This window comes from Pseudorca crassidens, chromosome 15 (assembly GCF_039906515.1).
Source record: "Pseudorca crassidens isolate mPseCra1 chromosome 15, mPseCra1.hap1, whole genome shotgun sequence".
Taxonomy (NCBI): domain Eukaryota; kingdom Metazoa; phylum Chordata; class Mammalia; order Artiodactyla; family Delphinidae; genus Pseudorca; species Pseudorca crassidens.
In genome coordinates, this window is record NC_090310.1 from 2,341,032 (window position 1) to 2,355,284 (window position 14,253).

Genomic DNA, 14,253 nt, shown 5'->3' on the forward strand with positions numbered 1-14,253 from the left:
TGTGTTGTCCACTAGGAGCCAGACGTGAGTGTTGTAGAAGGTGCCTTTTGAGGCGGAGGATGGCAGGGTTGCAAGTGTCATGTGTGTGAGACCTGTGGTGCCTTAGCTTTACTGCTGGACCTTTACAGGTGTATTGCTTCTGGTAATGTTCAGTACAGCCTCATGTTAAGGTTGTATGCATCAGGTGCAGGGGGTAGGAACGCTCTCAGTTACTGCTTGGGGTGGTTCATAGTTCTTAGTTTCTCCTTTGGAGTTATTTCTAGCCACTTGGAACCATGGTTCTCCAACTTCGGTGTGTATCAGAATTACCTGGGGAATTGGGGGCACCTGTGGAGGGCCAGGTCCCTTTGTTCTTCAGTGAGCCAGGTGGAAGAAATCAGCTTGCTTCCAGGTGATTCTGATAACACCAGAGTTGGAGAACCACCAGCTCCATTGCCTGGATTTTCCTCATTCCCTTCACCTGCGCATTTCCTGGACCCTCTCTTTCCCAGTGTTTCTCAAACATTTGCACATTGGAATCACCTGGGAGCTCTAAACAATAGCGGAGCTTGGATCTCATTCCCAGAATTTGTTTTAATTGACTTGCGGTTTGACCTGGGCAGCAGGAGATTTAAGAACTCCTCAGGTGGTTCCAGTGTTCAGCCAAGTTTGAGAACCAGTGCTGTGATCCTTTTTACGGAAGATCCCATGACTTGATTTTCCTTTTAACCTTGTTTCTGGCTGGTCTTGTGGTTCTGTAGTGTGTGTACCTCCCCCCACTCCCCCAATTCCAGTGAGCTGTCTGCACTTTGAGCTGATTTTCACTTGTTCAATGATCATGATCTCAAACTTTGAAATTTCTTCCAGACTTAATTAGCTTTTCAGTCGCTCGTTCTATTTATTTCTACTGACATCGTTGAGCTCCTGCTTTGTGCTAGTCTGGGGTTTGCATCAGCATCGCCAGTGCAATTTAAAAATACACTCATCTGGGCTCTACCTCCAACCTGGAGGTCTTTGGAGGGAGAATTTGTGCATTTAAAAACTCCACATGTGATTCTCATATCTTCGTGTTACAGTTTTATCCTTGTTGGCCAATCCCATAATCTCACCCAATTCTCTGTCATCCTTAGCCTGACTTGCTGTGACCTGGACTCCTACCTGGATCCCTCTTCTTGGGCCGATCTCAGCCTTGAGTAAGGTCTACTAATTAGGCTGCTCTGCCACTGGTTTGCTGGAGAAATCTCAAAACAGTGCTAATTGGGTTCAGTACAAATCTAGCTTCCTTTTGGGCCCTTGTTGCTTCCCATTCTCCCTGAAGTGGTTTGTTTCCCCTGTTCCTCTTACCCCTAGATCCCCTTCTCCTCACATCTTTGTAATTTGAGTTTCAAGTGGAACTTGAGCTCCAGGCTGGCAGCTTCACTAGAGAGTCTTCATAGAGAGTACTACACTTAGTAAGTGTTCAGGTACTTATTAAATTTTATTAGACCACTACATGTTTAACAGATGGCAGCTGGCCACTTGGTTGGTAACCATCTTGTAAATCTGACGATAAGCGATTATCACCCTCTCTGCAGTCTTACGTATGGCCACCTGTACCTCACCTTTACTGAGCCCTTATTATGTGCCACACACCAAGTGCGTTACAGGTAGGCTCATTTACTCGTCACAACAACCCCTGCGGGGCAAGTAGCGTTTTGTCTGAGAGGAAACTGAGGTACTGGACTGTTAACTGATTTGCTTGAGGCCTCAGGACTAGTGGTGGAAGCAGGTTGGAAAGCAGGCTGCCTAATCCACAGTTTATGCTCATAACCAGTGGGCTGGAGTGTCTCCCATGCAGCCTGTGGCTTTATATGGGGAGGGAGAGCAATCTGATCGATACCAGAGGGAAGATGGTGGCTGATGTTTTCCAAATGCTGTATCGAGTTACATGGCCTCAAGGTTCGGGTCACCTAATTTACTGTTACCGTAAAACAATAAAAATTAGGTTAAACAATTTAGAAAATACAGAGGAATATGCATAGCCCCCTGCATATAACTATCCCTCTCCCATAAGAAAATGACTTGCCAGTTTGGTTTTTCTTTTTGAAGAATTTTTTTTCTTGTAATGTAAATGTCAAATAGCAACTTAGAATGGGGTTGTGGCAGTCATTTGGGAGAGTTGAACTCCCCAGAATTGACCACTAGGAGCATACTAACCACTTCTTAGAAGAGCACTTGGAAAGTTCTTTTATCCTCACTCAAGTACATGCATAAGTCCTTTAAATGGAAATAGAGAGGTGGGGTTCATAAGATACTGACCTTTTGTTAACATGCATTTTGTCTAACGATAGTTAAGTTTAGCTATATATTGGGATTATATCTAGACAGGAAGTTTCCTTTGTCATCAAATATTGGAGTAAAACAAAGTCACTCTGAAAAGTTAAGCAGGTGATGGAGTGGAATCAAACAAGATATCGTAGTTAAATTCTACCTCCCAGTTGCCTTTATATTCTATCCTTAAGAGTCCTTGTATTTTTTTTTTTCTTCTTCTTTTTTTGCGGTACGCAGGCCTCTCACTGTTGTGGCCTCTCCCGTTGCGGAGCACAGGCTCTGGACGCGCAGGCTCAGCGGCCATGGCCCATGGGCCCAGCCGCTCCGCGGCATGTGGGATCTTCCTGGACCGGAGCACGAACCCGTGTCCCCTGCATTGGCAGGCGGACTCTCAACCACTGCGCCACCAGGGAAGCCCCTAGAGTCCTTGTATTGTTTTTGTTGGGAGACTCAGGGCCTTCCTCCAGGTGTCCCTGAGGTCGGAGACCATAATGTCTGCTGACCAAATCTAGAGGATGGAACAGACACAGAGTGAAAACTCAGAAGCTGGATTTTGCCTAGGTCATGACTTAAATTTCTGTAAGAAGTAAAAAAAAAAAAAAAAAAAAAGCAGTTTTAAGAGTACACCATTTAAGTCCAAATCAGTGAAAGTTGAGTAAAACTGAGGATGGGGAATGAAAATCAGGGTGAAAGGTATAGTATAAAGAGGAGTTAAAGTAGAATTATCTTTAAAAAAAAAAAAAAAGTAAAGGTGTCGATGATGCGTGTTTACCTAATGTAACTGAGCATTTTAATACGTGTAGAGTCTCTTTCATTCTAATTAGTAATTTGACTTCATCAGTTCTATAAGGCATTTTCTTAAAATTTCTCCTCAATTTGTAAATCTCTTTTAATAAAACAGATTATAAATATTTGTACCTATGATCCCGAGAAGATATTTCGTCATTTGGGACTACAGTGATGGCACCTCGTGTCATCCTTTTGTAGTAACGCATAGAAATTAGTCTTATGTTTTTTAATGATTCCCTGAACTACAGGAGTCTGTCATAGTTTGATAGATGCCTACCTGCCAGTTATTGATCCCATACCTGAGACCTGTTCTGGAGAAATACATTAATAGTCTCACAGCTTCATTATTTTAACATTATTCTTACCATATCCAAATACAAAAATTAAAAATGTAGGGGAGCATTGCTTCAGGAAACTCTTGTTTCTCTGTTTGCTCTTCTAGTATTTAGGTGGTATGGCTTCTGGCAGGCAGCTTCTAAAGCCAGAGACTCACTGCCTTAGCCTGGCTCCAGGCGTCCCATCCCCAGGGTCTCCTGTAGGTGTTGTGGGAATGAGAATGTTTACAAAGCTTTTCTAGAAACAGGGATGAGGTGAATGGAAGAGGCATTGGGATAAGTGTTACTAGACCTGGTTTCGATTTTATTCTGTAACTAACTTGCAATATAAGCAGGTCTGTTAGCTTCTGAGTTGATTTTTCTCAACTGTAAAAGTTGGAGGTTAGACTAGATCTTCAGAATCGTTCTGCTCTGATTCTTTGATCTGTATTTTGTCGTATCCTTTCTGCCCTTCACCAGACTCTCTGTGTCTTCTGTCTGGTGATTCGATAACTCCATATGTCTTGGTTCTTAGAACCTGATTCTCTTCATTTTACCTTTACCGTGATATTTACAATGTCGAAAACAACGAAGATGCAGTATAACATTTCTCCTTAGGGGCTGCCATCTTACACATGATATATTTACTCTAGCCCGAAAGTGGTTCATGCTCAAAATGTTAGGTTCTGTAAAATGAATTAGTGCTGTAATTTATCAGTGTAAGCCTGAAGTTTGGGGAAATAAATTTCTTTAAAATGCAAGATGCTTATTTATTTAAACGGCTGGAAGGGAAAAGGCAAGGCTAATTGAAATGTAGGAGGTACTTAATGCAGTGAGAAATTTTAGAAGATATGAAATAGTGATGTGAGAATGTTTATGTTTACAGGACAGTGACCGTCAGGAATCGAAGAGATTAGTAGGTGGTGTTCTCTTGATGTTTCTGGATGCAACCTAATGTTATGTTGGTTAATTGTCTTCATTAGGGACTTTCAGTAAATCAGAAGGTCCTCAAAATTAACAAAATAACTACACTTTAACAGGCTTAGCTGGCACTCTGTTGATATACAGACAATGTCTAGTGAAGATAGCAGCTATCAATTAAGTGATCCAATTTCTTGATAACAAATATGTCAGCCAGGTAAATCTATTAATTTACTGATCTTTGGAGATTAGCTTGTTGAACATGAGCTAAGACTGTAGTTTCTGCAGTGTTTTGGGGTTTGGTGTGTGTGTGCGCATGTGTGTGTTTAACTTTGGAGATGTGGACTTTAGAGAATTGGACTCCTGGGCCCATATTATTACATAGATAAATTTAGCCTTTGGTGCAATGTTTTGTTGCCTTTTCTCCCTTTCAGAACTCTGCTCTGTATTCTAGACATGATTCTTTATTGTGAGAGTTTTGGAAGCTCTCAAATATGTAAGCTTGATTTTTATGAAGATGAATGATCTCTCCAAGAAAAAGAGCACAGGGAGGGAACTAAAGAATGACTATGGCAACTGGAAGAGGAGTATGGCTTCTCAGAGTGCCGTTAGTTGCCTTTATTAAGAATTTTACCAAACCAAACAGGCTAGTAAGGAAGAAGTTAGATTTGGGGCAAGGAGGTATATCATAGCTTATATCACATAGGTATAACCCATTCATATGTAGATAAGGATGATTATATCCACAGGTGTCTGTGGGTTTTTCTCTTTAGTGTGATCCTTAATTTTGTGTGTGTATTTATGGTTTTGTGAAAGAGGGACTATTTTCAAAGTGAAGGTCTTCTTTCTTGCCTTCCCCCTAGGTGTTAAATGTGATGCAAAAAGAATAGGAGGTTTTAATTTTGTGGACTGAGCCCTTCTGCACAATGAGTGTCAGTGTTGTTTTAATACATGAACCACCAGATGGCAACAGAAAAAGTATTTATATAGGATGTAATCTCTAGTTTCCATAGCTATTTTTTTTCCCCTTCCATGGTACACTGCTTTTCAGCCCTTCATGCAATATATACAATTCTTGTCTATGAGCAAGGTGAGTTTGTAATACCTTACAATGGAAATCACAACCAGGAAATAGAGTAGTGGTAAAGTATTACTAGAAAAAGACATTTTATTTACATGAGTGCATGTATAAACTGTTCCCAGAGGGAGTGGGTTTCCAAGGATGCAACTTTATGATTTATGTTATCGTACAGTCATGTTTTTACTACTAATTTTTAATTCAGCATTTAGCTCTACAGTAAGCTGTGATGATTTGCAGAACATAAAACATGGCTCTTACCCTCCAGCATTTTATGTAACACCTTTAAAAGGAGACGATACATGAGTTTACAAACATTGAACATATTTATGTATTTTCTGGCCAAAGGTATTTTTACTTTATGTGGAATTTGTTTTATTTTTGCTGTGTAGGTATTTCCCCTTTCTCTAAGTGTGTCTTCTTGGCTCTTCTAAGGGTTCCCCCCCCCCTTTGCTAAGACTCTCTTGGTTGCAAACTAGAAACTTAGTCTGAATAACGTTTTTTTTAAAAAAAGATTTTATTGGCGGCATCTTGGGGTATCAGTGTAACAAGAAGAATACTTTGAAACTTGGCAGATGTAGGATTCAGCTCCATCTCAGGGATAACTAGAGCCAAGTATTTGAAACCTCTCAGGTGCTGTCCTCTTTGTCATCATCTCTGCTTCTGTTCCTGTGTTGGGGTCCTTCTTGACTCTCACTGAAATTGCCTTTCTCTTTGTGACTAAAATGGGGCTATTGCCAGCCTTTACATTCCTATTGCTTCAGATCCTGAAATAAAGATTGACTTAAAGCTTTGGTTGTGAAATTTGTGAAATGGTCAGGTTTGCATTTTTTTAAAAAATTTTTTAAGAGATGTTGGGGGTAGGAGTTTATTAATTAATTAATTTATTTTTGCTGTGTTGGGTCTTCGTTTCTGTGCGAGGGCTTTCTCTAGTTGTGGCAAGCGGGGGCCACTCTTCATCATGGTGCGCGGGCCTCTCACTGTCACCGCCTCTTTTGTTGCGGAGCACAGGCTGCAGACGCGCAGGCTCAGTAGTTGTAGCTCACGGGCCTAGTTGCTCCGTGGCATGTGGGATCCTCCCAGACCAGGGCTCGAACCTGTGTCCCCTGCATTAGCAGGCAGATTCTCAACCATTGCGCCACCAGGGAAGCCCAGGTTTGCATTTTAAAAGCATTATCTTGAGAAGAAAAGAGCACTTTGATTGCAAAATCGAGAAGGGGATGGGAGAAGCCAGAATGACTGTAGACAAGTTAAACTGTGTCATCTGTTGAGAGAAAGTAGTAGCTTGAGCCAGGGTGGTAGGGTTGGAGGTGGAGAGAGGAGGGCGGATGGGTAGGGAGAGAGACGGGGGAAAAGATGGACAGGACTTGGCAGTAGGTTCGATATGGAGGGTGATTGAGAATATGTCACGAGTGGTATCCAGGCTTCTGACTTGCATGACTGGTTGATTAGGGGAGTCATTCACTGAGGTCAGACCACCTCAGTTTGGGCAGCAAGATCATGATTTTGGTTTTGAATGTATTAATGTGAGGTACCTTTGAGGCATCCAGAGAGACCTGTCAAGATGTTTGGGTATATGGGTTTTGCAATCTGGGCTTTTGGTATAAATACTTGTGGAGATAGTATAGCATGTTTAAGAGGATGGGCTTGGCATAAAATAAAACTGATTCACAAAAGCTAGCTGTGCTTCCTTGGGTGGGCTACTTAATCTTCTTTAGGCATTATTTCTCATCCCTGAAGTATAATTGTACAATTTTACCTTCTTAATAACTGTACCTACTTCATATAGTTATTCTGAGGATCAGTTCATACGATCACAGATAAGGTATGTAGCACCTTACCAAGTACACAGTATATATCTAGTAAGTGTTAGGTGGTGGTACTGTTGTTTACACTTTTGTGAACAGGAATCGTGCCTCATTCATTTTTTCTTTTCTCGTAGTACTAGGTATTAATAAGCCACTAGGCCAGAAGGGGGAGTGTGAACAGTTGATGTGTAGTCATGTTAATGTAGCAGTGACTTACTGGATAGATTGAAGGAGGAAGACTTTGGATTGATGAGAGTGAATTTGATATGAGGACCAAGGAAAGGCCATTGCGTTTGTTGATAAGGTGGTAAATGTTGATCCTTTTTAGTATAATTTCACTAGAGTTGTAGGACTATAAAGCAGATTGAAGCTGATTAGAGAATGAATGGTCAGTGAGAAAATGGAGTCAACGGGCGTTTTTCTCATACTGTTAAAATTCTCAAGAAAAGAACTGTGAAGGCATTTGAAGTGTGTAGTGACAAAATGATCTTGAAATACCTTGGGAATATTTTAAAAACAATTTAAAAACTGTTCTCGAGACTGAAAAATATATGGGCTGTTGTCATCTGGCAAAATTGTGAGTAATCATCACGATTCTCTGAAGTGATCATTTCACAGTTTCCTATTCTGCAACTCCTGGAGCCTCCTAGTGACACTGCTGCCAGAACTGTTAGAGAGGACTTCCACTCCCACCCTGCTGCAGACGCATCGACACTGCGGACAAAATAGAACAAGGGAAAGCAAAAGCATTCCTGAGCCTGATAAACCAGGAAATCCCAGGTGCCACAGGTGAAAAGAGAATTCAAAGCGAGGCTGTAATTGGGAACTCAAGGCCTGTGGTGGTTTCAGATCTGAGTATAGGCCCCAAGGGCACGGACCTGAGGGTCTCATGAAGAAACAGGAGACGTGGTCTTAGGTCTGTGTAAAGAAGGAAGGTGGAGTTGCTGTCCTCCTGTACAAAATCTTGAAGCTGTCCCATCTGTGAAAAGAAGACTAGAAAAGCCTTGCCCACTGGTCTGAGGGAGTGCAAAGAAACGTGCTATCCTCCTGGGACTGTGCATAATTAGGAATAAGAAAAGAGAAAAGCTGTACCTCACACTGGTGGTAGGTTAAAATTTAACACTTCTTACAGTGCAACTAACCCTCAAGCTAAGAAATTAGCATAAAATCTGGTCCAGAACTATGGGAGCCAGTGGAGCCCTCAGACGTAAGTGTACAACTGTCCTGCAGAGCAGATGAGTCTGGGGACTCTAATAGAAGAAACAGCTCATTGTAAGGGTGAACTTGCAATAAAACATTGCAGCCACATGAGAAAATGAATCACTATGGAGGAGCTTTGGCAGATGTTGTAAATAGGAGAAAGGTGCTCCTGGGACGTAGGACAGAAGTCACTTGGTTAAAATTACTAGAGATAAAAGGGGTAAGACTGCAATGAAAAAACACCACAGGTTGTAAAAAGAACACATGGATTTGGAAAGGAACCAAATAGAATTTCTAGAAACCTCAAGTAAACTCAACGGACAGGTTAAAGAGCTGAGTGGATATAAATGAAGAGAAAACTATTGATCTTTGAGGAATTCTGAGGAAATTGCTTGTAATTCAGTACTGAGAGATAGAGGTGGAAAATGAGTGGATAAGACCCACTTTAGTATGAGAAAGTTCACCATTACCGATTTCTGTGAGCTTCCCGAAAGAGGAAATAGAGTGGGAGAGTTACTCTCCAAAGATATAATTGTTGACAGTTTTCCATCATAAACGCAAGGCTTGAGTTTTTAGGTCCAAGAAGCATAATGAACCCAAGCAGGATAAATAAAAACAAATCCACACCTAGACACATGGTACATGAAACATTGGAAACAAGACAGAAGCAACCCGAAGAAAGTCATTGCCTAAATATCTGGAAGACATTTTGTTGGTAGCAGAAGATGATAGAATAATATCTTAAATGCTTTGGGGGAGAAACAAACATCAGCCTGGCATTCTGTATCCATATGAAGTGGTATTCAAGAGTAGAAGTGAAATGAAAGCTTTGTTGATAAAGACAAAGTTGATCACTTGTAGACTTTTGCTGAAGGAACTACTAAAAGATGTATTTCAAGACGAAAGAAATTGAAAGTCGAAGGAAGGAGTGAAATACAAATAGTGAAGTGCAGACAGGGTTCAGAACCTAGGAGATCAGCTTAAACAGAATCCTAGTAGGGCTACAAGTAGGCAGGCCACGTTAGAGTCTGGGGATTCGGCTTAGCACTTGGGATCGCAAAGATGAAGGATTCAGGTAAAAGAAACTGAGCAATAGGAGTGAGGAATTCATTGTCTAGATAATAGCAAGATTCTTGCCAGATAGAACCAAATATCAAGACCTTCATGTTTAGCCAACACATTCCAAGATGACCTCCTTTACATTCCGAATTGGGGTCTTAGCTGTGGAAAAATAGGACGTGGATCTTAGCTATCAGATTCAGTGCACAAGGGTAAACTACGTTTAACAACATTTGAGGGAAAGCATACATATTGAGGGAGGACAGTGGTTAAGATACGAAAAAGTTCAATGGACGAGGATAAATGGCAGATGAGAATGTAGACGTTTGCTGTTTTGTGTCAACTTGATATGATTGGCTAGTTGTTTTTGACCAACTCCTGGACTTTGAAAATTACTTAAATCTATATCACAGTAGTATAGTTAGACAACAGTCATCTGCATCTCTAATTTTACTGTTCTCTGTGGGATCAAAAGTGTGAAATGTAAGTTGTGGTACGATTCTATTTAGATGGATACTTTGTAGCAATTTAAAATCTACAGTTTAGCATTTTATTATCTGAAAATACAGCTTAAGAGGGTTTTTAAAAACTACAGTTCTTTGCATTAAAACTTGCTCTTTCTTGGGCAAATAAACTGAATTTCATCATAGATACTATTGACAATAAAAAACATTAAAAAAAACAAACCCACAGACAGCCAAACCCCATTTGCCTTGTGACTTCTCCCAAATCAGCTATTGAGGAAACATTGGGAGTCTTAACCTGCTCTGACTCCCATTCCCCCCGTTTAGGGGACAAGTTGGTTTGGTTGGAGTCTCTGCCCTGTGTGTAAGAGTTAGCGGCAGGTGACACTGACCAAAATGGTGAGGATCTGAATTTTTCTGACATCTTTTCTAGCGACTGATGTAGCACATGAGAAAACTACTGTACTATGCTGGTATTAAAAAGATGTTGTAGAAGTGGATCTAATTGACATGGAAGGCTGTTCAGAATATACTAGGTGAAAAATGAGGTTATAGCATGATTTGTACAGTGTAATAGTGTGTCTTTATTGAGTGCTTCTCATGCATCAGGCACTGTGCTAGGGACTTTCTATGCAGTATCTTATAATCTTGTGACAACCCTATTTTATAGATGAGGAAATTGTGGTACAGAGAGTTTAAGGTCACCTACTTAGTAAGTGGTGCAGCTGGGTTTTCAATGCAGTGCTGGCTGACTCCAGAGTCCCTGCTCTTGGTCCCTACACTGTGCTGCCCATTGTGTGTGACATGAGCACATGTGGTGGGAAGTTTCTGACATAGGGTCATCCATATATAGGTCAATAGAAAAGGGTCTGGGAGGTGATGCACCAGGATATTGATAGCAGCCGTGTCTTGGTGACTCTTTTTCCTTTTCTCTAATTTCTGATTTTCTGTAATGGGCTTAGATTGCTTTTGAAAAGTGTAATAGATTAAAAAAGTAATGGGGATATCATTTTAAGTCAGAAATGGATAAGAAATTACTGTTTTATAATATATGCAGCAAGTATGGTTGAAGGAATAGACCAGCCTGCTTAAAGCGCTTATCTCTGTGTTATGGGAAATTTTTCTTTTTTTCTGGAAGTTCTGAGTTTCAAACAACAAGCATTTATAACTTTTAAAAAATTGTGAAAGCAATTGTTATTTACCATAATGTGATATTAGTGGATTTTAGGAGGAATATGGTATTAAAGTAGTTTAGTGGTTCAGACTGAGATTGCAATAATGGGGACTTGAGATTTTGGTGTTTTTTCTGTTTGAGGAAACTTAAATTACTGTTTTGGGCCTTATTTTGTTCATCTACTTGAAAAAGGCATGCAGTATCTAAAATACAGGCTCATTGTAAGAACAAAAACTCCCTTGAAAGATGGGTTGATGAACACATTTGTACCATCGATTTTTAGTTAGTGCTTTAATCTTTGTTTTATGATTCTGGTGTCACATTCTCCCAATAACAGCTCTGATATCAAGTAAATTTAATAAGTTCAAGTTTTAATGATATTCTGTACAAAAATTTTGAAGCATGTAGTTTATAAATGAAAATTAGTGATTTTAAATTTGTGTTTTAAATAAATTATGAATTATTAATAACTTTATATTAAATATAATGTAAATGCAAATTAGGAGAGTATCATGTATGAATGAATGCAATAGTGTACAAAAGGTGCCATTTTCTGAGAATGACCCTGGTACACAGCAGGGGCCCCCATTAGCCATTTCTCTGCTATGTCATCTCTTGACTTGTTTTCGTGGAATTCTACCAGTCTTGCAGCCTCAGAGCTTCTCTGGTTCTTGCTGATCCCGAAGTGTGGATGTTCAGCTTTTCCTCAAGTGTGTTTTCCAGTATGTCTCCCTTTTGCTTAAGCTAGCCAGACTAGCTTTTTCTTCGAGCAAACGATATCCAAACCTTTTAAAATGGGAGGGCTTAATAAGCACTGCCAATAATTTTGAACTGTATTATAAATAATAAAAAATTGTAGAAGTTCCAAAAGTAAATATTTCAAGACAAGCAAAGAAACATATATTGATTCTGAATGGGAGTATTATTCTTTGAATTACAACAAAGGGGATTGGTCTCGGCGTGTTTTGATGTTATTTTCATCTTACCACTTTCCAGACTGATTGGGAAGTGAGAATGCCTTTCCCTTACCTTGCTTAAGGTGCTTATGTGCCTTTGTCTTCTTTGCCCATTTCTATGGCTTGGCTTCGTTCTCTGGCTGTGCTTCCCAGGGCTCGTCAGGAGCGGGCTTGCCTCTGCCTATTCCTGTCTCTCTCGGCTTACTGTTTTTGAGTGGCCGTTCTTCCCTTCCTCACCAAGGTTTCCTACCTGCAGTCTCTCCTCCCATGTTCACCAGCATTTCTTTCTATGGGTGGCAACATGTGTGGTCCACATTTAGGATGTGAGCAGTGTTAATAGGTACCCTTTCCTTGTGGAAACATCTAGAAAAGATGCTTTATTACAATAGATGTGGCTTTGTGGTTCTTAAGCCTCTTTATTTTATTTAGCTTTGGTAAGCGGGGAGGCTTAAGGTATCCTTTCATGACAGGATTTTAGTCTACAGTTATATTTTATTATGTAGCACTTATTCTCTATGAAAAAATACATGAGTGGGTTAAAAAGTTGTATCATACCAAAGTATATGTATGAAAGGGATCTACTTTCCTGATCCTCATTCCCCTGGTCCTTTCTACTTGAGGTCATCGCTGTTCGCTGTTTTGAGTATTCTTTCAGTGTTATGTGTAATGCAACCATATACGTATATCCTTTAGCTTTATACAGATGGTAGCCTACTGTTACATACTTTGGAGACTGGCCTCAGCATAGTTCTTTTTTACTTAACAATGTATCTTAGATATCATTTTGTATTGGCAAGTACAGATATATCTCGTTTTTAAATACATACATAGAAAATGTGCTTTTAAGCCATTGGCTGTGCTGTATTGGCATTATAACATGATGGTGTCTTGAGTCTTAGAGCTGGGTACAAATCCTGGCTCTGCCATTTGTAAGCTGTGTGACCTTGGGCAAGTTACAGAACCTGTCTGTTTCAGTTGCTCATTTATAAAATGAAAAGTTAATATCTCTTCACAAGGTTTTTGTAAGGATTAGAAGAGATAACGTATGTAAAGCGTTTAGCACAGTGTCTTGCTTAATAAATCGTAGCTGCTATTAGGTTCATGCATTTATCAGATCAAATGAACCCCTGATGTGTTTCTCCTTCCTCAGCTAAAATAAAATACACAGAAGGCATTACATGTTTCTTGACCTCATAACTTACCTTGGTTGTCCTTTTCTTCCAGTCTGTTGTTTATAGTCTCTCCTTCTTCCCTCCTCACCCTCTCCCCAATAAATAATATTCTTTTGCTTTTGAGGTTTCTTGGCTCGTTGATGACTTTACTGACCGATCATATCCTCCTGCCATTGCATTGGGTACCATCAGTTATGGTTTAGTATAAACCTCAACAGAGAAGGGATATTTCTGTTGATGATACTCTGGAATGAATTGATATTGGCAATCAAATTTAGTCAAGTCACTAGACAGGATGATTCTTTTTGTGGCTGGGATTTCAGCTGGGATAGAAAGGAGATTTGAATGCAGATGGCAATGGGCAGAGAGAATTAAGTGTGGGCCCAAGATGCCACAGGAGCACTTCAGCTGTGGGCCTGTCTGGAAGCGGCCCTAGGAGGCTGGTCCACGGGGCTGATTATGAGGGGGCGTGTGTGTGCATAGGTGGGGGGTGTGCAGTGACACATTGTTCATTAAAAACTGTCAGGGTAAGTCAGAGGCGGTGGGTCCTCATGGGGAATAGTACGCAGGGTGTGGTGTGTTTAAAAAAAATAAAAAAATTTGGTGTGTATAAACTAGATGAGCTATCTTACTGAGCTGTTTTAATGTTCTTCCTGAGGGTACAAGTAGTCTAGCTGTGGGAAGCCCCAGCCTTTCCCACAGGGTAGGTGTGAGTCTCACTTGATGCGGTCTGCTAAGCTGTGATGCTTGGAGGACTCAGGATTGGTGCACCTGGGAATTCTGGTGTAGGGCCTTTCCAGGGAGTTGAGCGTCTGGAAGAGCATCTGGGGGCTTAGCTGGCTAGTTGAAGGTATTGGTTCATGTCAGTGTGATTTCATCTATACCTACTGGCTGGTGTGGCCTAAGCAAGCTGGCTTACATTTGCGAGGTTTCTTTTATCCTCTCTTCAAGATTGTGTTTTCTGGCTTCTTGGCCTTGATAGGTTTTCACTACTTGGATGATACATATGTGTACTGTTTGATCACCTTA

General features: G+C 40.5%; 1 protein-coding gene across 4 annotated transcripts in view; it reads left to right on the forward strand.

Moving 5' to 3' along the window:
• Positions 1 to 14,253, forward strand: part of SDK1 (sidekick cell adhesion molecule 1) — an 826,998-nt gene that overhangs the window by 2,266 nt on the left and 810,479 nt on the right. The window lies entirely within an intron of this gene.